General features: G+C 38.8%; 1 long non-coding RNA gene across 1 annotated transcript; it reads right to left on the bottom strand.

Annotated features, from left to right (window-relative positions):
* Positions 7,534-10,036, bottom strand: LOC110266432. Its single transcript, XR_002353822.1, has 3 exons — positions 9,974-10,036; positions 9,751-9,894; positions 7,534-7,583 (listed from the first exon to the last, which is right to left on the bottom strand). It is a non-coding gene; the product is annotated as an uncharacterized LOC110266432 (long non-coding RNA).

Raw genomic sequence — 14,092 nt, 5'->3', positions numbered from 1 at the left:
TCACCTTGAGATCTCTTTCTGTTTCTTTTACTGCATCATTGGAGAATTGAGATTTACATTCAAGCTTTCTTCTGTTTTGATCTTTAATTTCTTGCAATTGAATTCCACATTTGGATCTAGGAAGGCATTGAGATCTAGACTCGGTTATTTAGTCTCTTGGGTCCTGAGATCTGGAGTTTGCATTTTAACTTCTTTGTTTAAAGCTTTTCAAGTTCATTTACATTTCCGTTTGAGATCCGGTTCAATTCAAGTCACTTTCTACTTGTCTGATTAATGCAATTTACTTTTCTTTGTTTAATTTCTGCAAATCCACTTCCCAATTCCTTTTATAATTCAAGCAATTTACATTACTTGCACTTTAAGATTCTGCAATTTACATTTCTTGCGTTCTAAGTTTCTGCCATTTAATTTCTTGTTCTTTAAGATTCAGCACTTTTATTTTCTGTTCTCTTTAATTTCATGCAAATTACCCATTCCCTTTACTTTTCATGCAATTTAATTTCTGTTAATCACAAAGCACTCAACCAAATCTTGATCCGCTTGACTAAATTAACCATTAAACAAAAATTGCTCAATCCTTCAATCCCTATGGGATCGACCTCACTCCCGTGAGTTTTATTACTTGATGCGACCCGGTACACTTGCCGGTTAGATTTGTGTGTTTGGAATTCGTTTTCCAAAAATTACATCAACGCACCAAATGACACGGGCAGCAACAATGGAGTGCTCAGTTGGTTTTTCCAACTGAGCTTACCCCTGGGAGGTGCATTTGGGCTAAAAATTGAATTAAAAATCAAACTTAATTCATTTCTTCACCAAATCAAAAGCCCATCCAAATTCCAAAATCCAAGAATAGAAAGCGTATAAATAGGAGTTAGTTTGATGTAATTAGGACCTTTTTGACACCTCTAGACTTTACTTTGAATTTTCCTTTTAACTTTCATTTTCATTTTGAGTTTTTACTTTTGAATTTGGATCTTAGAGAATTTGGAAGGAGAATTAATCTCTCTTCTTCCCTGTTCTTGCTTGAGCACTCTTTTAATTTCTTGCTTGGGATCTTGGGTGAAGAATTGAAGAACTTCTGTTTCAATCTCACCTTGAGATCTTGTTTACTCTTCTGCATAATTGAATTTCAATTTCTGTTTACTGCATCTTCTTTTATTCTTCTTCTACACTTTCTGCAATTCAACTTTTCTTTATTTCCTTTACAATTGTTCTTGTTAGATCAAGGAAGGATTTGAGATCTAGACTTGTTATCTAGTCTCTTCCACTCCTGAGATCTTCAACCCCTTTTAATTTACTGCAAATTAAGCATTGCTTACTTTCTGTTTTTAAATTCTCAAAGCATTTTTACTTTTCTGTTGAGATTTAGTTTCATTCAATCAATTCTCTACTCTTCTGTTTAATTGCAATCTACTTCTGTCTTGTTTAAATTCTGCAATCCCAATTCCCAACTCCTTTTATAATTCAAGTAATTTACATTTCTTGCACTTTAAGATTCAGTCATTTACATTTCTTGCAATCTAAGTTTCTGCAATTTACTTTACTTGTTCTTTAAGATTCAGCACATTTACTGTCCTGTTCTTTCATTTACTGCAATTTCCCCTTCTCCCTTTACATTTCAAGCAATTTAGCTTCTGCAAATTACAAACCACTCAACCAATACTTGATTCGCTTGACTAAATCAACCACTAAACTAAAATTGCTCAATCCTTCAATCCCTGTGGGATCGACCTCACTCATGTGAGTTATTATTACTTGATGCGACCCGGTACACTTGCCAGTGAGTTTTGTGTTGGATCGTTTTCCACACATCAAGTTTTTGGCGCCGTTGCCGGGGATTGATTAGATTGACAATGATTAGGTGAAGTGGAGATATAGATCAAGCATTTTTTCTTTTCTGTTTCTTTAATTTTTGACTAACCCACTAACTATTTGAATTTTTGCTTGAACTAACTGAAACTTCACTTTAGCAATAGAGTGAAGTTTTTTTGGTTTCTCTGGCTTTGTATGATTCTCATGCTTTATCTTGTTGAATATACGAGAGAAGTAATTTTCATCCATTAATCTTTTAAGTTTATCAACTGTTTGACACATTGTGTCAACTAATCCTCTAATCATATTCTGGCATGAATATACTCTATCTTCATTTGGACCGTTTGTAATTGTGCAGACCATGGAGGGGAACTTAATGAATTCCAATAATCATGGGAGTAATATCCCCACCTTAGATGATAATGCAACCCATAACTTGAAGCACCCACTCGTCACCATGAACGACGTTGCTCAATGGTTTGAAGCTTTCGCACAAGGAAGCATCATCGGATGGGAAGAACTAATGAGTGAACTCCTAACCAAGCTGAAACCACTCCAGGAAATTGGTGAGCTAGAGACAGAAGTGCAACCATCCACACACGAGAAAAGAGTGATGGAAATTGAAGGTGTAAGAGTCATTATGGCCCAAAACAAACAGATACACCAACAACTTCAACAACAATTAGAGCTGATAGTCAGAAAAATTGATTGGCTACAAGTTGCTGCAATAAATACTCACAACTTACTTAAAAAGTCACATGATGGGAATCAACCTGAAAGAGGTTTTGGAGCAACTAACTATGAGCAACAAAGTCATGAGCGACCACACTTCCCAAATAGCTCCTCAAGCATGTTCCAACACAGGTCTCAGAATGATGTGTACAACCCACCCTGGAGGACTCATTCCAACTGGAGGGGGGTCGAACACCAAAATCAAAGACCAAGGGACTTCAACTGCAACAACCCCAACTTCAAAAACCAGCATAAAAACCACCCTCACAACAACAACCATCACACACCACCCCAATGCACACACTTCCAACCCCATCCTACCTCACAACTCGCCCAAAACGACTCTCATCAACCATCACAGTTGACACAACCACGACCAATTCTAAACTTTCAAAGAATCTATGTTCTAGAAATGATGATGGAGAGATTCATGAAAGCTCAAGAGATGGCAATAATAGAGCAAGAAGAAGCAAGGAAAAATCAAGAAATAACAAGCAAGAACCAAGAAGCCTCACTCAGAAAAATTGAGAGGCAAATGGAACAACTGGCTAAGCACCTTGCAAAAACAAGCGAGCGGATGGCAAATATGTCCCTCAGGACCACTGAAGATGACCCAAAGAACAGCAAAAAAGCTGCTAGGTTGAAAAAAGGGAAAGCAGTCATGGAGGAAAGTGAGAAGGCTACGGGAAAGGAATCAATCATCCAAGAAAAGCATCACAGAAAGATTTTACAAGAAGAAACAGAGGAAAGGAAGCCCAGAGTGAGAGGAGGAAACCAAAGGCAACTGGTGCACGAATCGTGAATTACACTTTTCACAACGCGTACCACTAACCAGCAAGTGCACTGGGTCGTCCAAGTAATACCTTACGTGAGTAAGGGTCGAATCCCACGGAGATTGTTGGTTTGAAGCAATCTATGGTTATCTTGGTAGCTCTAGAAAATCCACTTTGAGTGCAGGGAGGTCAGAATCCAACAGCATCAGCAGTCCTTTTTCAGCCTGAATCAGATTTTTACTCAGCTCCTTCAATTTCAGCCAGAAAAATACCTGAAATTACAGAAAAACACACAACTCATAGTAAAGTCCAAAAATATGAGAAGCCCATAGTGAGAGGAGGAAACCAAAGGCAACAGAACTTTCAACTCCCATGATCAACAGCACAGAGGATGTCAAGCTAGTGACAATAAAAGAGCGCTTGTTGGGAGGCAACCCAACCTGAAGTAACTTTCTTTTCATAGCTATTTCAATAAAAAGGTTAATTAGTTTATCTATATTGCAAGAAGCTAAGTTTGGTGTTGCACACCAAAACAATCTAAGGGAGAATGAAGGATTCTAAGTTTGGTGTTCCACCAAAATCCCATCATAAAACATATTCTCACCTTCTGCATAATGCTAGCTTCAAGCATTTAGATAAACTAGTTAATTATTCTGCTGTTTCCTAGTTTTCAGTTTTATTACTTTTGAAAAAGAAAAAGAGTTTCACACATGGTTAATCTGATGCATGAGAACCATTGGCAAGGTACTAAGTTTGGTGTTCCCACACCAAAGTAAGTTCAAAGGCCCACAAATAAATCATGCATGCTAACCATTTTTCAAGTGCTTGGGGAACAAGCAACTTTCAATATCACTGCAGAGCACCCTACAAACTTTTGGAAAGATTACGCATCATCAATCAAAGAAATGAAAGAGGAATGTGAAGACCAGCATTGATGATGATGAGAAGAAGGAAAGCAAGTAAATTCCAAAAGGTTGTGTTATTCAGTGATTATTCTACATCAGATATTGCTGTGATTGAAAGTGATATTATATCCCTATCTGTCTGTCTGTCTGTCTGTCTGTCTGTTTAGTACAGTTTTCTATAATTCAATAATTAAGATGCTTGATTATTCACAACACTACACTTTTCAAACTTGCATGCACTCAAAATTTCAAAAAAAAAAGGGGCACCACATGATAGTTCTTTGAAAAGAAGGATTGAGGAATTAAACAATTTTGAGGCAAGCAAAAGATTAGGAGAAGTGGTGGTTCTGGTTGTGTGATTATGCATTGAGGTTGCATGCTTATGAAAACTTGCATGGGAGCTCATAGGCAGGACATAGAGTTCAAAGAAGTATTGTGGAGATTCTCAAACATTTATTGATCCAAGAAGCAGCAACCAAAAGAAAATAAAGAAAACATAAAAACAAAAAGAACATGACCCAAGGCTTTAAGCATCAATTACTAGGCAGAAAAGAAAGAAGAAACAAAAACTCAAAGAGTTGTTATCCTAGTAAATGCTTGTGGTCGAATTGTGTAAAAGAGAGAGGCTTGAGCAAGTAAATCCTTAGGGGTGCTTTAACACCTAATACCTTAAAACCAACTGGTTTAGGAGTATTGATTGAAAGCTTATCTAAAGAGCCGCTTTGAGACATGACACTTAGAGTCAAGGCCAAAGCACAAAAACTATAAGTTGCTTCAAGGTGATTACCTATAGAGAGATCTCCATGATATCATTTGGATGAAAATCCTAAGACCTAAGACTTCCAAGATGTAGGGACTAGTAAGCACTGAAGCCCTTGCATGAGCATATAATTTAGAGTTCACCCCACTGTCACTTAATCACTTCACTCACAGGATAGTACATGTAATTCTTCAAATCCATTCCAATTGAAAGAACCTTTGAGCATAATTCTTTTCTTGCTTGGGGACAAGCAAATTTTAAGTTTGGTGTTGTGATGACAAGTCATCTTGGCCTAGTTTCACTAGCCTTTTTCTTTGATTTTATTAGGTTTTATGCACTTTCTTACATTCTAAGTAAGTAATTTGGAATGAAAATGCATAACTTCTTTGAATCAAACAACCACCATTTATTTGATGCTAAATCATGAGGATAAAGCCAAATTTAATTGAATTTTAATGATTTATAAACCTTGTGAATTTAGTGATACTTTGATTGGTTGTTTTGATTACTTGTAGGTGAAGAAAGAAGAAAAGAAGAAAAGCGTGGCATAAGAAACGTGCCCAAGAAAGCAAAAAGCGTGCCCAATGGAAGCAAAAATGTGCCAACATTGAGGAAGAAGGAAGGCTAAGTTGGAAAAATGAACTGAGTGATGAGATATTTTGGTGAGAAACGAATCCTCACAAAACATCACAAAACTAACCGGCAAGTGCACCGGGTCGTATCAAGTAATAAAAACTCATGGGAGTGAGGTCGATCCCACAGGGATTGAAGGATTGAGCAATTTTAGCTTAGTGGTTGATTTAGTCAAGCGAATCAAGTGTTGGTTGGGTGATTTGTGAATTGCAGAATGTAAATTGCATGAAATTAAAGAGAGCGGGAAAGTAAATTGCAAATGTAAATGAAATTGAAAGCAATGAAAACAAGAAATTAAAGTTCACTCAAGTTCAAAAGCTCTCCGAAAACTATATTGAAAATTCTAAAAGGAAAGCTCCAAAGGAAAACTCTCCAGGAAAGCTCCTCTAAACAAATTGAATTCTATCCTATTTATACACTTTCCAAAATGATCTTCAAGCCTTGAGTTGGGCCTTTGTTCTTGGTGGAATTGGGTTGAAAGAGGCCTTGGTTGATTGCTATTGAAGATTGAAGAAGAACCGAAATGAACCAATTGAACCGGAAATGGAGTTAGCCAACGTTGGTCTTCAACGTTAGGGTCAAAGTTAGGGGTCTAACTTTGACCCTAACTTTTCATATCAGGTTTCGAACCTGGGAGTTCTTTAAAACATAAGGAGGAGCACCCACTCATCCAAGGAAATTAGCTTCAAGATTTCCTCCACTTGCTCCCACCAGGATTTGAACCTGGGACCTTGAGGCTGAAAGCAAGGCGCTACATGGAAAGCTCAGTTGGTTTTTCCAACTGAGCATTACCTCCCCAAGCTCCCCACACTTTGGCGCACAACTTTGCAAACCAAGGGGGCTGTGACAAGCAATTTGGCGCAACAAGGAGCAAACCTAGCGCACCATGACACGGCCTAGAGCTCAGTTCAAAATTCCAACTAAGCTCTAGTGTCACGCACTCAACCAAGGCTGGGACGCACGAACCAAATGACACGGGCAGCAACAATGGAGTGCTCAGTTGGTTTTTCCAACTGAGCTTACCCCTGGGAGGTGCATTTGGGCTAAAAATTGAATTAAAAATCCAACTTAATTCATTTCTTCACCAAATCAAAAGCCCATCCAAATTCCAAAATCCAAGAATAGAAAGTGTATAAATAGGAGTTAGTTTGATGTAATTAGGACCTTTTTGACACCTCTAGACTTTACTTTGAATTTTCCTTTTAACTTTCATTTTTATTTTGAGTTTTTACTTTTGAATTTGGATCTTAGAGAATTTGGAAGGAGAATCGATCTATCTTCTTCCCTGTTCTTGCTTGAGCACTCTTTTAATTTCTTGCTTGGGATCTTGGGTGAAGAATTGAAGAACTTCTGTTTCAATCTCACCTTGAGATCTTGTTTATCTGTTTAATTGCAATCTACTTCTGTCTTGTTTAAATTCTGCAATCCTAATTCCCAACTCCTTTTATAATTCAAGCAATTTACATTTCTTGCACTTTAAGATTCAGTCATTTACATTTCTTGCAATCTAAGTTTCTGCAATTTACTTTACTTGTTCTTTAAGATTCAGCACATTTACTGTCTTGCTCTTTCATTTACTGCAATTTCCCCTTCTCCCTTTACATTTCAAGCAATTTAGCTTCTGCAAATTACAAACCACTCAACCAATACTTGATTCGCTTGACTAAATCAACCACTAAATTAAAATTGCTCAATCCTTCAATCCCTGTGGGATTGACCTCACTCATGTGAGTTATTATTACTTGATGCGACCCGGTACACTTGCCGGTGAGTTTTGTGTTGGATCATTTTTCACACATCAATACATACATATATATAAATAATATTATAGACATTAACCAATACAATCTCTATCCCTCTTACAGAATGTTTCAAGATAAAGGCGAGGGAACAAAAATATACTAAAGCAATACAGAGCATCTCAACAACAACTAAATGAACTCTTTATAACTTCTGCGCCATATCCTGAAAGGGGAAAAATGTAGGGGGGTGAGAACATCATCCTCGAAAGGGTTCTCAGTAGAGGGTGATGACAAGTCATCTTAGCCCATTTTAGCTAGTCTTTTTCTTTAGTTTTCATTAGAATTATGCACTTTCTTGAGCTACAAGCAAGCTAATTAAGTAGATTTTCATGTTTCCCTTGATTGAACTAACCATATGTGAATTCATACCATTTCATGAGGTTTTATGCTATATTTGTTGCATAGTAGGAGTATTGATTGAAAGCTTATCTAAAGAGCCGCTTTGACACATGATACTTAGAGTCGAGGCCAAAACACAGAAACTATAAGCTGCTTCAAGGTGATTACATATAAAGAGATCTCCATGGTACCATTTGGATGAAAATCCTAAGACCTACGACTCCCAATATGTAAGGACTAGTGAGCACTGAAGCCCTTGCATGAGCATATGATTTAGAGTTCACCCCACTAATACTTGATCACTTCACTCACTGCACTTTACAAGTATTCCTCAACCCATCTTAATTAAAAGAACCTTGGAGCATAAATCTGTTTCTTGCTTGGGGACAAGCAAGCTTTAAGTTTGGTGTTGTGATGACAAGTCATCTTAGCCCATTTTAGCTAGTCTTTTTCTTTAGTTTGTCCCGTGAGTTTTTATTACTTGATACGACCCGGTACACTTGCCGGTTAGTTTTGGGTGTTTTGGGAGAGATTCGTTTCTCAACAAAATATCTCATCAGAGGGTTTTTGGAAATTACTGTAATAGGATACGTGAAGATAAACCATACCAGTGATTAATAACCATCTTATGCCTCTTTTCAAAAACAACGGTTTGTAATAAAAGTAAAGTCGGGAATCTTTTCTGAAAGAGGAACCATTCAATTCTTAAAACTTAAAAGTCTTTCAAAACGGTTTATCTATGCTGAAACAAAATAGCCTTTCATATTTTATTCCAAACCAGAAACACACAAAACCGAAACCAACCATCGGTCCATCTCATTTCAACCACGGCCCTAGGCCCAAACAATCCAACCATCAACCAATCACCACAATCCACAGAGTCCCAATTGCAAACACAGATAGGAAGTTCAAGCACCTTCACTGGTGAATATTTACGGGGGCGAGCTCATTCGGGACTTTCACAGTGCCCAGCCACACTTACGACATAGGGTCAAAAGAGCTTTGAGTCTCAACCTGGAGCACGTGGTGGCTAGCCACTGCTTCCTCCCAGGGAAACCCTCATCTCCAATAGTGGAAGTGCAACATTCACATTTATCAATGATTCATCATATACATGCATTCAATCTCTTCCATGGATCAACATCCATCTCAGCCATCCGGCTCACGGTTCAGTCCAAAACCAGCCAATATTCATATCATACACAGCCATTCCGGCTCACGGTTCAATCCAGAACCAACCAATATTTATAATCATACACAGCCATTTCGGCTCACAACAAAACAGCACTTCCACATTCAACATCATCAATTCATAAAATCAGTATTTAAGCCATAAATCACTTTTTCTCAAATTATTTCACTTTGAAATCAAGTTTCAACTCTTTTTAGCCTTGGCTTTAAAGATCTCATTTCTCAAATTATCTCAGGCTCATAAGCCACTTTTACTCAAGGAAAATTCCCTTTTTAAAACAAGCCACTCTCGGCTTCCTCTTTCCAAAACTTCCAAAACCATGGAAAGTTAAAGATTCCTTTTGAAACATTCAAAATCACCCATCCAACAATGGGATTTTTGTAACAAAAGTTTCTCGGCAGAGTCCCAAGTCCTTAGGGGGAGAATAGCATAACTCATTTCGCCAAATTCATTTAAAATCATTAAAACCTTGGCTTTCCGATTTGAGTAATAAAATAAGATCTAAGCCAAACCAAGTCACGTAATCGTTTACTTCCTTCAAAGCCATTTCCTTTACTTAGGCAAAACCAGCTTCAACCCCCATGACAAATTCTAAAGCGTTTCAACTGTTCAAAATTGTTTGTCTTGCAAAAGTTCAGAATTCAAAGAGGACTTAAAACCTTTCTCAAAACATTTCAAAATGAAACTTGTCAATAGACATTCAGGTTCTTTCAAAGTCATTGAAACTCCTCTAATTGAAACCCTCAAGTCAAATTCAAAGGTATTGTAATAAACTATAGTTTTTGGAAAGCGCCCCTACCTCAAAACGCAAATTCATAACCCAAACGCGTCACAGTGTCCTTTCTGCCTCAACCCGAAATTGACAATCAAAATCCCGATTCCGCGTGTCTTTCTCAATAGTAGAAGCAACCTCAACGCCACAAGTAAACTCAGATTCTAACTCCTAGAACCATCAACATTACAATTACTTTATTACACGAAACAGAACACTAACGCAGAGCTCTCAAAACAGGAATACTTACTGAAACTAAGAGAGAACGGCTAAACTGAACCGCAGCGCCCTCTGAACCGGTTGGGCGGTGGCCCCGGTAGTCAGCCCCAAGCAGCAGCGGTGATCTGGACCACACGCAGCGACGATGAAGTTCCAGGAAACTCAACAGAAGGGAAACTCAACTTAAAAGCCTTACCGGCAGTGGAGCTCGGTGGCGGCAGCAGTATTTCCGGTGGTTGAGGCTCGGCCAAAAGCTCTGGCGACCAGAACAGCGGCACGGCTTCTCCCTCCTTTGGCAACAACAACAGTGGTGTTTTCCGGCAACCACCGATCTCCGGCATCAGCAACAAGAGCTCCAGCTAGGCACTGCGGAGCAGCAGATCAGCAATGCCGTCGGCCAAGGTGCGGCGATGGAGACACCCTCAACTGCGGTGAAACGCAGCGGCTATGGAAGCTCGGCGGCGGCAAACACCGAATCGGCGCTCACGGCACGACAGCGGCGGAAAAGGGTCCCCTTTGGCGCATCCCCCTCTCTCTGTGCGCGAGGATGCGACGGTGGCCACGCGACTCCTCTGCAGCGATGGCGGCCACTCCTGTGTTTGGCGCGGCGGCGACTAGGGACTGGGTGCAGCTTCAGTGGCGACGGCAGAGCAGAACAGCGCGGTTCCCTCCTCCTTCGCGACCTTCTCCCTCTCGCCTGAGCTCTGACGTGATGGCGTCGCCTTCACGGGCAGCAGTGGCAGTAGAAAGGCTTCCTCCATGCCCGCGAGGATGATGGCGGCGAGGCTGAGGCACGGCGGCAAGGTGTGACATGGTGGTGGCGAGCTGAACGGCGGTATAAGCCCCCTCCCCCCTTCTTCTTTTTCCCGATTCTACCTTCCCTTTCTTTTCCTTCAGATACTGTGTGTGTGTGTTTAGGTTAGAGGGTAGTAGCTGCTGCTACTGGTTCAGAGAGGGGAAACGGGTATTGGGTCAGGGTTTTAGGGTTAGGGTTTTTGAATAAAATTAGGGTTAGGGGCATTTTGGTAATTTCAAATAAAGTTGGGAACAATATGGTAATTGAAACCCAAATTAAATCCAACACTAGAGGTATATAGAAAATACTACTTGCTCATCAATTTTTTTACAAATTACTTTCAATAAAATGCCCAAATCAAATAATTAGAAATAATATACTTAATTTCTTCATTTTTTACCAAAATAGCAATAGTAATATTTAAAATATTACTTATCTAATCCAAATCGTATAAAATCATTATTATTTCATAAATATCAACTTTATAATTCAAATATAGAAAATAATCCAATAACTATAAAATTGGATAATAATCATAACTCATCTCAAATCCAATAAATCAAAACTTGCCTTAATTACCTTTAATAAAATAATTTCTGAAATTAAGGCGAGTCTTGGGTGTTGAGAATTGGGGAAATTCTGTCTCAATCTCACCTTGAGATCTCTTTATGTTTCTTTTACTGCATCATTGGAGAATTGAGATTTACATTCAAGCTTTCTTCTGTTTTGATCTTTAAGTTCTTGCAATTGAATTCCACATTTGGATCTAGGAAGGCATTGAGATCTAGACTTGGTTATCTAGTCTCTTGGGTCCTGAGATCTGAAATTCCCTTTTTATTTCTATGTTGAACGCTTCTTCAAGCGATTTACATTTTCTGTTTGAGATCTACTGCAATTAAATCCATCTTTTACTTCCCTGCTTGTTGCAATTTTACTTTTCCTTGTTTAAATTCTGCAAATCCACTTCCCAATTCCCTTTACAATTCAAGCCATTTACATTTCTTGCACTTTAAGATTCTGTAATTTACATTTCTTGTGTTCTAAGTTTCTGCCATTTCATTTCTTGCTCTTAAGATTCAGCACATTTACCTTCTCTGCTCTTTAATTTACTGCAATTGTCCCTCGTCCTTTTAAATTTCATGCAATTTATCTTTTGTCGAATACAAACCACTCAAATCAACTCTTGATTCGCTTGACTAAATCAACCACTAAACTAAAATTGCTCAATCCTTCAATCCCTGTGGGATCGACCTCACTCCCGTGAGTTTTTATTACTTGATGCGATCCGGTGCACTTGCCGGTTAGATTTGTGTGTTTGGAATTCGTTTTTCGTTTTCCGAAAATACACATCAAGATTTTGGCGCCATTGCCGGGGATTGAAATAGATTGACAATGATTACATGAAGTGGAGATCTAGATCTAGCATTTTTTCTTTTCTGTTTCTCTAATTTTTGACTGACACACTAACTGTTTGAAATTTTGCTTAAACTAAACTTCATTCTGGCAACAGATCAAAGTTTTACTGGTGGTGTTTCTTTGTTTTGTTTGTATGTCAGGTACAGGGAGATCCATTCCTGTTTTATCTGAAACTGACCAGAGAACTCTTAGAAGGTTAAGAAGAGCTGAAAGAGGGAAAAATATTGTTGGAGAGGAAGAATCTGAGGAAGAATATCACGAGATGGAAGGAGATCCATCTAATCCTGAAGGAGCAGCCAATAACAACAATAATCCACCACAGAGAAGAGTTTTGGCTTCCTACACAAGTGCAGATCCTAGACATTGTGGGAGTAGCATTCTTACCCCAAATGTTAATTCAAATAACTTTGAACTAAAGCCACAACTCATCACCTTGGTTCAAAACAATTGTTCCTATGGAGGAGGATCACTTGAAGACCCTAACCAACACTTATCCACCTTCTTGAGGATTTGTGACACTGTCAAAACTAATGGTGTGCACCCTGACAGTTACAAGCTACTGTTATTTCCATTTTCTCTCAGAGACAAGGCCACTCAATGGTTGGAATCCTTCCCAAGAGGCAGCATCAACAATTGGGATGATCTAGTAACCAAGTTCCATGCAACGCCCCAGCCATATTTCAGAGGTGTATGCTTTCCATTTTCTCTGATATGGTTGAAAAATTTTTAGAGGTCTTCATGGACGACTTTTCTGTTTTTGGTGATAATTTCAACACTTGCCTGAACCATCTAACTCTTGTCTTGAAACGATGCCAAGAAACTAATTTGGTTTTGAACTGGGAGAAGTGCCATTTCATGGTACCCGAGGGAATTGTTCTTGGTCATAAGGTTTCAAGAAAAGGGATAGAGGTTGACAAGGCAAAGGTTGAGATCATAGAAAAACTCCCTCCACCAGCTAATGTGAAATCTGTTAGAAGTTTCTTGGGGCATGCAGGATTTTATAGAAGGTTTATCAAGGATTTTTCAAAAATAGCCAAGCCTTTGAGTAATCTATTAATGCTAGATAATCCTTTTGTGTTTGATGAAAACTGTCGGCATGCCTGATGACATGTCACCATGTCATGTTTTTCTATGCTTTTTCCTTTGTTTTCAATAGGTTTTATGCACTTTCTTGAGCCATAAGCAAGCCAATTGGGTAGATTTCCATGTTATCTTTGATTCAATCAACCATGGATGAATTAATGCAATTTCATGAGATTTTATGCTATAATTGTCTTATATTATGAAAGAATAACAAACTCATGATTTTGAGCATAGCTTTGATGTGTTTGGTTGATTGATGATAGGTGAAAAGAGTTTTGAAGAAGGTTGAAGGAAGAAGGAATGGCTAAGAGCAAGAGAGAACAAAAAGTTTGAGCCAAAGTTTGCCTCAAACTTTAGCTCAAACTTTTGGGAAAAAAGCTTGAGCCAATGTTTGCCTCAAACTTTTTGGCAAACGTTGGCATCACAAAACCTACACCCTGGAGGAAAAAGCTTGCGCCAATGTTTGCCTCAAGCTTTTTGGCAAACGTTGGCGCCACACGCCACAACAGCCTGAAGGGGTATACTTCCAACATGAATAACTTGAGCTACAGAGCTCCAAATGAGGTGATTCAAATAGCAATGGAAAGTAGGAATCGAGAGCTTTCCATGCATATATGGCACTGCATGGTGGACACTAAAATTGAGGGAGAAAACTGCCCCGAAATGTGCATAAACGAACATGGTGGCAACTTGCAGTGAGGCCAACTGACCTCTGCACCTTCGACGGAGTATAACTCGAGCTGTGGAACTCCAAATGATGCGCTTCCAATGGCATTGGAAAGTAGACATTCAGGGCTTTCCAACAATGTATAATAGTATGGGGTGGACAATGTGTTTGAGTCTCCAAAATCTGGC

The sequence above is a fragment of the Arachis ipaensis genome, chromosome B09 (assembly GCF_000816755.2).
Source record: "Arachis ipaensis cultivar K30076 chromosome B09, Araip1.1, whole genome shotgun sequence".
NCBI classification, from domain to species: Eukaryota; Viridiplantae; Streptophyta; class Magnoliopsida; order Fabales; family Fabaceae; genus Arachis; species Arachis ipaensis.
The sequence above is the reverse complement of the archived record's forward strand: the minus strand, read 5'-3'. Positions and strand labels throughout refer to the sequence as shown.